General features: G+C 42.6%; 1 long non-coding RNA gene across 1 annotated transcript; it reads right to left on the bottom strand.

The window, feature by feature from the left end:
• Nucleotides 1–2,549: 2,549 nt before the first annotated feature.
• LOC106558210 lies at nt 2,550–10,055 on the bottom strand. The gene is made up of 2 exons (XR_005383875.1): nt 9,760–10,055; nt 2,550–3,775 (listed from the first exon to the last, which is right to left on the bottom strand). It is a non-coding gene; the product is annotated as an uncharacterized LOC106558210 (long non-coding RNA).
• Between the last annotated feature and the right edge of the window lie 530 nt (nt 10,056–10,585).

Raw genomic sequence — 10,585 nt, 5'->3', positions numbered from 1 at the left:
GTGCCCTTCTGGGGTCAGGGTCCCACACTGTATTTATATCTGTTTCCCCATCATCTAGCACAGTGTCTCCTTCACAAAGGACTGTCAGTGAACGTTCATGTTGTTTGAATGAACAAATGAGTGTGTGAAAAGGGTGAGCTGAGTGTGAGGAATGGCATTAGTGATTTCAGGGAAGAGGGGCTTATCAGAAGGATGGACCTTACCCTCACCCCCTAGATTCTGATGCCTACCCCCAGGCCCTTTCCAAAAACCAGTGATTCAAATAATAGTATACTCTCCCAAAGTCCCTGATAGCCTGTGATTCCCTGAGGGGGAAAAAAATGAATAGTTCATTTAAAAAGGTTTTTTTTTTGCCTTATCATTCGCTAGCCAAACATGTTATCAGAATAAAAAATAAATGTCCGATAGCCCCCAAAGTATCCCAAAGGCAGTCTATCTACCAGAAAAGTTCTTGGGTGGCCTCACAGAGACAGCAAAGTAACAAGAAACCCTTTGACATTTGCAAATGCTGTGAAACACCAACAAACAAGATAAGCACACTAAGACCCAGGGGGCGGGAGATAGATCAAAGATTTACAGATCTACCTAATCTCATTTGGGTCAATGTGTTCAACAAGGGTGATGTTTGTTGTTGTGGAGACAAGCGTCTCCCAGAGTAAAAGGTCTTCTCTAGAGTGAGTGGGCTGCTCTCACTTTTGCTATAGGTCCTAAAGATGTGGGCAGCATTAACTTGAGACCAAACATTCAGAACTGTGAACTAGTCAACTAACTGTATTTTAAAAGACTTCATTTAGGACTTTTCAGTGTCTTAGGTGTGTACTTGTGAGATAGGTAGGTAGGTAGGTAGATAGACAGGTATCAAACTAATATATAAGCATTATATAATTTGGAATATAAGGGGGGAAAAAGGGAGGAAAAAAGTATCCATAATCCTATCACCCTAAGACAGCCACAAAAGTTTTCATTTATTGTGTACTCTTGTTTATATCCAGTCTATTTTCTATGAAGAATATTTTTAAACATGGTTATGTATAAGCCATACACACACACACACACACACACCCTACTTCTTTTCACTTTATCTGTTACCATAAGTATTTTCTAATTCCAATTTTTAAAAATTAGCCAGATTATACTTCATCATTCTCCATCCAGCCCCATTTCCCTCAAATCAGTTAGGACATGGAGGTTGTGCAATTTTTTTTGTTGTTAGATATAACACTTAGATACCTATATTCATTCAGAGATTTTCCTCCTGTATATTTGAACGTATGCACCTCAAAGATGGGTTCCTAGAAATAGAATTACTGACTCAAAGGGCTGACTATTTGTGATTTTTGAGATATGTGACCAAATGGATCGCTGAAAGAGTCATGCTAACAAAAATGTAACAAGACAGGATTTAATCTCACTGCATTTCACTAAGAATTATTTCAATGTCGGCCTCCATGGTGAACATAAGTATTGGTCCAAAGATTTTATAACCACTTGGCAGAGAGGTTGATCGATGTGGGAAAAGACAGAGAAAAAAAAGGAAGAGACACTTAAAACTCAAGTACAGCATAGAAACTAGACACCATTGGTAACTGAAAAACTGGTTAGAAATCAATGAGGCATTCCTGAAGTAATGTACGTCAATGTAGTAGCAGCCTTCAGCTTACTAAAGTGGGTACAGCAGCTAAATAAGTGATTCAGTGATTCAAGTGATTCATCCTGGACTAGTTGGCAGGAATCAACTCTACCACTAATTTTTGGGGTGGTCTTTGCAAAACATTTCCCTCTCTGGACTTAACTGTAGAACTAATAGATTGAAGGCTGAGGAGAGTTTATAGTGTCAGATCCAGATGATGGAAGGCAAATTCACAGAGGCATGGGGTCCAGTCAGCTGCTTTTATCTAGACACACAGAGTTAGAACTCTGATGATATCCCTAGTTCTATCAGAGCTGTATAACGAAATAGCAGACATTCAGGGAAGCTCTTGGGGCTCCCCCAACCTCAGTTATGAATCCTCAAGTTCTGCATGTCCCATATGGACTGATGGCAAAGATCTTTCAGGGCCTTGTATCCATAAAGAATCTCTGCAGAAAAATGTTGAATAAGTGGACCAATGAGGTGGCTTGAGTCATCTGCCACTATAATGCCATTTGGCCTTTGATGACTCTCTAGCGGTCTCCAGACAGTTCTCTAGCCAGATGAGGACTTACAGAAATTAGCTAAATTGCTTCCAATTTAGTAAACTAAAAGAATAAAGGTAGGTTCCCTCATTTTCCAGACTCTGTTTTGGGGGCAGGACCTCTCAGATATCAAGAGAAGCCTGGGTCACTTTTTGGAGGCTTCTAGTATGGAGGAAAGAAATGGAGAAGAGAGAAAGAGATTATGTGTGTGTGTGTGTGTGTGTGTGTGTGTGTGTGTGTGTGTGTAGGTCTTTAACCTTAAAAAATGAGAAGATAGTACAGAGAACAATCCTGTACGCAGTTTCCCCCATTAGTAACATTTCACCTTAGTATGGGACATTTGTAACAACTGATGAAACAACACTGACACAACATTATTAACTAAAGTCCATCATATATTCATATTTGTTTAGATTTACTTTCTTTTTTGGCTAAATACTACTTTACATTAAGTTATCATGTCTTCTTGAGTTATTCTTGGCTGTGGCAGCTCATCAGACTTTCCTTGTTTTTGATAACCTTGACGGTTTTGAGTAATTCTGGTCAAGCATTTTGTAGGATGCCCCTCTACTAGGGTGTGTCTAATGTTTTTCTCAGAAACAGACTGAGGTATGGGAGGAAGACTACAGAGGTAAAGAATGATTTCACCACCTTATATCAAAGGTACATACAATCAACATGGTTTATCATCATTTGTTTGTTTGTTTCTTTGTTTTTGGTTTATCATTGTTGATGTTGACCTTGATATTGTGGCTGATGTAGTGTTAGTCTGGTTTCTCCATGTAAAATTACCTCCCCCACTCCCCTTCCCATACCATACTCTTTAGAAAGAAGTGACTATGCCCAGCTCACATTTAAGGAGAAGAGAATTATACTCTCCCTCCTTCAGGGGAGAGTGGCTACATAGATTATTTGGAATTCTTCTGCATGAGAAATTTGTCTCTTCCATTTATTAATTTTTCCCATAATTTATTTTTATCTGTGTAAAATTGTTGCCGTTTATTTTATACTTTTGGTTATAATCTAATATTAGTCTATATTGTTGCTCAAATTTGTAGCTTTGACCATTGGGAGCTCTTCAGGTAGCCCTAGTATCTCTGAAATATCCCCCCCGGTCGATGTAGGGATCTTTTGTGTATTTGTTTGGTTTCTTTTCTTCTTCTTCTCCTCCTCCTCCTTCTTCTTTTTAGCAAATCCTTCTTTTACGGTATAATCTGGGCACTAGGTGTGTTCATTGCTACTATGGTATCGTTGCTTCTAGGCCAAATATATTTAAAACTTCACATTTTAAATACCAACATACACACAATTACAATAAAATTGCATGATTCATAAGATAATTCTAGATTCAGAAACTATGAAATCATAGCACTGTGGGAGAGTGTGAGGGCTTCTACATTAGGTCCTACGGTGGGTACTGCACACAAAGCTTGTGTGTGAAGGTCTTGTTTCCATCCTGTCCGTGTACCATTAAGACTGAAGCAGAACCTCAGTGGAGAGCAAATCAAAAGTCCAAATTTGAAGTCTTCTCTGAATATAAGGCCACAGCAAAGGGCTCTTTTGCAGGGCTGCCCATCCTATCTCCTCTTTCCATGATAAGCTATGGAAAAAACAAACAGTGGATTTAGAACCAGGGTATCAGAATTCTAGATCTGACTCTGTTAGGGATTCAGAGGATGTGGAAAATGCCTTGTCTGGGCCTCAGTTCTCAATGCTATAACATCCGTAGCGTTGGATTGGATTGTTGCTAAGGACCCCTCGGTTCTAGCACATTATAGTCCAGTAGTTTTACACTGAGAGTGTAATTGACTCCACGTCTGCTGGTACGTGGGCAGCAATATCCCAGAGGGTCTAAGCCAAAGGAGAAATGGTGGTGGTAGGGAGGTCTCTGCTAATAAATAGGAGCTGTTTTATTACTTCCTGAGGATGCTGAGGTCTGTTAAAGACCTTATTTCATCTAGATAATCAGGTCTGAGAAACTTTAGACCTTTTGCTTTAAAAGAATGAAGATCAAAAAAAGTATAGGAAATACTGATTGAAAGTATCTCTTTTATTGCCTTTAAGTTTGTTCTGGAAGATCTAGGCTTTTCTTCTTTTGTTTTTAAGGGCAAACTCCTCATCTGTTATTTCCTCTAACTTCAAATAATTACCTTTAAGGCAGTGATGGCTGAACTACCTCTGAGTTTCTTACTAGGAATCTCTCTCTAGGTTTTTTTTTTTTTTTTTTCCTTCCTTCGTGTGTGTGTGTATGTGTGTGTGTGTGAATGTTATGACATATTTTTCACATCCACATGGGGCCCAGTGGCTTAAAGACTGCCTGCCCAGTTTACAAGTGTCATCTCCTTCCTATCATTGACTGGGACAGTTTCCAAAAACAAACAGAAGGAAGAAAAAAAAAAAAAAAAGAAGAACAATAGTGCTGAAAAGACACTTGGGAACTGTCACAACTGATTATGAATGCTAGAGATCCAAGGTACAAGGTCTTAGAACCTGTCTCCTCCAACTCAACGTTAAAAATCTTCAATTGGTTTTTGGACCTACTCAGCATAACCCCAGACTTTGGTCTACAATTGGTTAAAAATTGATAGAGGTGAGGATTCTGGGACTGCCTTCTTTATTTAGTTTAAATTTTAACCCCTTCCCCCATCCCAGGTACACATACAGATTCAGCTCCTGTCCATCCCTCCCATCTTAAAGTTATGTAAAATATGTATTTGGATATAAAAGTATAGAATTTAGGACAGATAAACATCATGTAAATCATCGGGGTTATTTCTTCACACGGCGGAGGAAACTGAGTCCTGACAAGTGGTTTTGCTCCAGGTTCCAAAAGGGAGTTCCAGGCAGAACTGTAATTAGAAGCCAAGGGTTTTTTGGCAACAAATCCAGGTTTGGGTTTTTTTTTTTTTTTCTTCCTACCTCACACCATGCCCCTGCAGAGTTACATGTTTGTGTGTGTGTTTGTGTGTGCGTGTGTACATGTTACATAGACACTGACATGTAGCAAACATGCGCGGAGCATCTGTAGTCTGACCTCAGGGAACAGTGTAATGACTCGAATTTCAGGCAGCTGAAAGGTTTCTGCGGGTGGAGGTTGAAATAAACAAGAAAAGCCACTGTGGAGATGTGAATGGAAAAGTACCAGGACCCAAGCACTCCCTCCCTCCGCACATTCTTCCGCTCTCCGGCTCTGCCTGCCATCCAGCCGGCTTCAGATAGGCTTCTGCATGGTCAGGTGTACAGAGGGCGGTGTGGAGAAGAAGAGAGAAAAAAAAAAAAAATGCAGGCACAACAAGCAAATCAAGTTTTTCCACTTCTAGCCTTAGGTAGTAAAGACAGCTAAGTACCGGGAGGCAGCCGCAGGGAGGGTGGGCCAGCTACCCAGAGTTTACAAACACTCCAGTGCTTTCCTCTCTTCATCCCTTCCTGGTCCAGCTGCTACTTTCCTTCATGCTAGAGTTTCATAGGAAGTGAAAACCCTGCTGTTCAAAACAGTGATCCAATGCAATAAACAAATGATTAGGTGCCCCCCTCATCACTTCTCTATTTTAAGCTCCTGATATTTGTTTCCATTTAAAAAAAAAAAAAAAGTGAGAAAAGTGTGGAAAATCAGTGTTTGGGGCGGGGAGGGGGTACTCTGAGCTAGGCTGAAAAGGTTTCTAAAGAAAAAAAAAAGTCTCAGAATAAAACAGGCTGAAAGCAGGCAGCATATGGATCAAAATTAAACGTTGACACTTCTTTTTCAGAAGGTAGTAGCTGGAAATCATCTTCTGTTTTTTCTTTTACGGTCTCAAAACTTTCTGCTCGATTCCTCTAAAATATACCAAGAAAACTCTTTTCTTTCTCCAAGGATGATACAGGGAGCTTGTTTACAAAAACTCTAAGTGAAGGATTTGAGAGAAAAGGAATAAGTAAAATTGTAGACAGCAGGTAGACAGCATCTCCCACACCCATCAGAAGCTGTGTCGAGGACCGCAGCACAGGTGACAAACCTAAGCAAACCCAAATGTCCATCAAAACTCAGTAGTGACATTATGACTTGGGAGTTCGTTCTGAGAACGAATTTACAGTTTCCGAGGAACCCAAAGCAGCCTTGCTTTCCCCAATTCTGCCGGGAAACAGGACACCCTCCTCCAAAGCCAGGTAGTCAGATGGCCTTCATTCTCTGAAATGACGCTGGACCATCAAATGCAGATCCATTTTGTTGTGTCCAGGGTCACACAGGCCTCTGGTGAGGGCCAGCCTGTCCTCTTGATGAGGGAAGCCTGGGGGTGTTGAGTGATTGATCTGCAAGGTTCCCTCCCAGTCTAAAATCCGTAATCCTGAGAAGTGATGACTTAAAAGATCTACCAACTTTCAAGGGTTCCTGACAGGTAAAACTGACTTCCCGTTTGGAGCCCCCTTAAAAAGAGGGCAAGACGGTATTTATTCCAAGGATAGCTTCCTTTTCAGCTATGATTGAATTTTGGGGAACTGGATGCAAAATCCGTTCCTTTCCTTAAATAGATGTAATATTAGGACCAGGCTATTTTATTCGTAACAAAGCTTATATTTACCCCACAGCTGCGATCAGGAACCTATTACTATGCCCAGTCCACTGGGCAAAGGGGCTGGCCTGGTCTTCCACTCTGAGTATTAATAGCCAGTGACAATTAAATCATAGGACTGGTTGACACACAGTCCCTCCAAGTCTACAGGAATCGCTCATAAGACCCCAGACATGGAATCTCTCTTTAGAGCTTCTTAAGGATGATTTAAAAGAATTTGAATATATTCAAGTCAATCCTTCCTTTAATCCTATAACATAGCACTGCTGGAGTGAGGGAGCCCACACAGTGATGCCAACTGGCTACTGATGGGGAGAGATCAAGAATGAGAGAAAGAAGGACAATCTGGAAGAAATGCAACTGGCATAAAATTTGACAGTTACGCTCCTAGGATTTGAAAAGAGATTGAGAGGTGGGTGCACAATTTTCCTCACTGTTCATTCAGTAGAGAGAAGGGGATCTACCTAAAGTAAGTCTCTAGCTTCACAATATTTTCAATATTGTTTTTCTTTTAACGGTGTCCTTCTGATTAATTTCTTTCAATGTAAACACTGATTTGGCAAAACAAAAACAAAAACAAAACCAACGGGTCGGTCGTAGAAATGTGGGACTCTGGCACTTGGGCCCAGAAATAATGTGCTGAGAAGGTCTGAGGTCCCCGGTGGTGGGGTTAATTACCTATAAAGCAGGCCTGGTGGGTTTTCCCTCCAAGGGCTCCCAGAAAAGAATTTAAAAGGGCTGAGGTACAAGAAGGGCGAATTCCTTCCCATCCCCCCTTCTGGCTAGTTCTACTGCCAGTGGGAGCAGATTTCCCTCTGCTCTGCAGCGCCCCCATGGGGCTAATATTGGAGTGGCAAAGAGAACGCAGGAGGGACAAACTGTTCAATCAAGGTTGGGGTAGGGGGCTGACCCAAGGGGACCAAAGAGGCAGGATGCCAACTCTGATTAGAAAAGTGGCCAAAGACCATAAAAGTAATTTCCATTGTAAGATCAATAACAGGGCAGAGCCATACATTTCACGTTCCAAACCATATAGAGATACACCTGAGAAACCTTCAAGTTCTCTTACTGCTCTCAAAGATAGAAAAAACATCGCACCTATAAATGCACAGAGAAAATCGCTTCAGCAAAATCGGGGTATCATTTTGAATCCAGTGGAATTCATTTAAAACTCTAAAAAGGAAGGGGAAGGAGACAATAAAAAAGCAGATAGTCCGCCTTCTGGCAGAATGAATCTGCACTTGACAATATCATGTGTCTTTGGGGGTAAAATGTTCATTTCAACAACAGTGACAGGATTAGGCCTATGTATATTTTTCAAAAAATCCTTTACAAGACAGGCTTTTCTGCAGAGGCTGCAGTAATCCATCTGTCAATAAGTATTAAAATATTCAGATTTCATAGGAACAGACACTTACGCATATTTCCTAAGCTCCAGACCTTGTGGAAAATAATCAACCCCTTTGGACCTCTCCCCGTTCTAAAATTCCCAACACAGACTTTTAAAGGGGGGCAGGGAGGGAGTGCACTGACAACAACACTTTCAGCCACAGATCTGAACTTCTTCCGGACTTTTCCCCGGGAAAGAGATCCCAAATATCCCAGGAAACGGCCCGCAGCAATCTCTTGACAGCTCTGCTCACTTCCCATTAATAAACCCAAATTCGAGATTGGGAAAGGTAGACTGTTTTGGGACGTTATCTTTTTTTTTTTTTTTTTTGGAAATTAACATGTGCAGAAATTTTGTGGAACCTTTAAGAACTCATCTGTAATTTAATGAGTCGCCTCAAGGACTCTCCTAGCCAAGGCTCAGAACAGCCTGACCTTTGAGAGCTGCTTCTGGTCCAAACATTTTGGGTTAATTCTTGAGGAATCTGAAATATTATTTTCCCCTCACACCCTTCTTTTAAGAGAGACACATAAAAGAAACAAGAGTCTCCCTCATTCGGGGATGAGTAGGAGGGGAAAAAACCCCAACCAACATTTAAATAGGGAAACTGGCAGTTCTGAATAAACAAACCGAGGCCCACAGTGAAATGATTCTGCACTGCATTTGCCTTTAAAAAGAAAGGGAAAAAAGAAAAGAAAGAAAGATCCCCCCCCCCTTCTCCTCCTCCTCCTCCTCCCAAGTGAGCTCCGAGGCTCAGAAGCCTGTGCTGCGTGCGGAGCGCGGTAGTTGTAGCACAGGCTGTTCTAAATACACGCAGTATCTGTGATACTGGCACGGCAGGCCTTTAGAATTCCCTCCGGCTCATCTCTTAAACACAGACAGAAGAGATTTTTTACCACGACCTTGAAGCCAGCCGGGGGGGGGGGGGGGGAGCGCGGAGGATCAAGCCCTTTCAGAAAAAAGCAAAACACAAACATGCATCTGGCTCAGATAATTTTGTAGCACACACGCGTCCACACACCCAAAGACACACACGTTTCTTTCAACAAGAAATTTCCTAACAGTCAACAATAACAGAAAGAGTAAAACCCACCACTTGCTGTCCTGGAAAGAAACAAACCAAACCAAAACAGATCCTTTGAACACGTCCCTCAAGTGCAGGAGAGCCTCCTCTCAGTTCAAAGTCCAAGGGGAAGAAGACCATCGCACACTGTCCTGCCCCCCCACCTCCACCCCCACCCCAAAAAAGTGGGGGATGGGATTGTTCCATGCGATCAAAAACCGAAGCTGTTTTCAATCGTATCCATATGAAAATAACACCTCTTCTTTCAAAACGCTGGAGACATTAGAGAGGGATAGAACAAAACAACAAAAACAAAAACCCCCAAAAAACAAGAGAAAAACCACACACACAACAAAATCCAACCGATGCGGGATCCTACTATTTACGTAACACCACAAACTTGCAAAAGGCAAAAATCAGAAGCAAAAAAAAAAAAAAAAAAAAAAAGAGAGAGAGAGAAATCCGAAAATCATCAAAATACAACCAGAAAAAAAAAAAAAAATCCCAAGCCACCACATCAACAAGGAAACAAAACAAAACAAAACCCCAAACCGTCCCAAATAAAATAAAGCAAATGAACGCACCGAAAACTGCTTGGCAAATATTTTTCTCGTGGTGCCTAATATTCTAGCTGGAAGGAGCTGTGGGGTTTATTGTTTTTTTTTTTTTTTCTTTTTTTTTTTTTCTCCCCCCTCTTACTCGCCTCTAAAGCTACTATATATAACAGACTTTTTCCAACGGGCCGAACCTCTTCGCTCCCTTTTGTGTGTTTAGCTCGAGGAGCGGAGTTTATGGGTAAGAGAGGAGGAAGGCGCCCCAGACCCCGGGAAAGCGCAGCGCACTCCCCCTCTTATGTCACCGAATAGCAAATTAGTTCTCAGAATTCCAGAGGCCGAGCTTTGCTACAGCGAAGACGCCGACGTCACAGAGGGGGCGCCCACGTGACGCTGGCGGAGCGGGCCGTACCACCGCGCGGGGCCCGGGGAGGGGGGGCAGCCGTCTGCGCCCTCGGGCCGCCGGCCGGAACCTCCAGACCCGGGGCGCCCCGCCGCCCGGGACCGCGACGTCTCCCGGGAACTGCGAAAACGGTGCGGCTCGGAGGGCTTTCCATGGGCCGGAGGGGCCGCAAGTCCCGGAGAGCTGACACCGAGTCCTCCCCTGCCACGTAGCAGTGGTAAAGTCCGCAGCTCAAATTCCGAGAATTGAGCTCTGTTGATTCTTAGAACTGGGGTTCTTAGAAGTGGTGATGCAAGAAGTTTCTAGGAAAGGCCGGACACCAGGTGATTATTGCTGTTGCTGCTGCCGCTGCTGCCGCTGCCGCCGCCGTCGCTGGTGCCGCTGGTGCCGCTGCCGCCGCCGCTGCTCATGATCATTATTTTACCTTTTAATTCTTTTTTTTTTTCCGCTCTT

This window comes from Canis lupus, chromosome 34 (assembly GCF_011100685.1).
Source record: "Canis lupus familiaris isolate Mischka breed German Shepherd chromosome 34, alternate assembly UU_Cfam_GSD_1.0, whole genome shotgun sequence".
NCBI classification, from domain to species: domain Eukaryota; kingdom Metazoa; phylum Chordata; class Mammalia; order Carnivora; family Canidae; genus Canis; species Canis lupus.
This window is presented reverse-complemented; position numbering and strand designations above follow the sequence as displayed.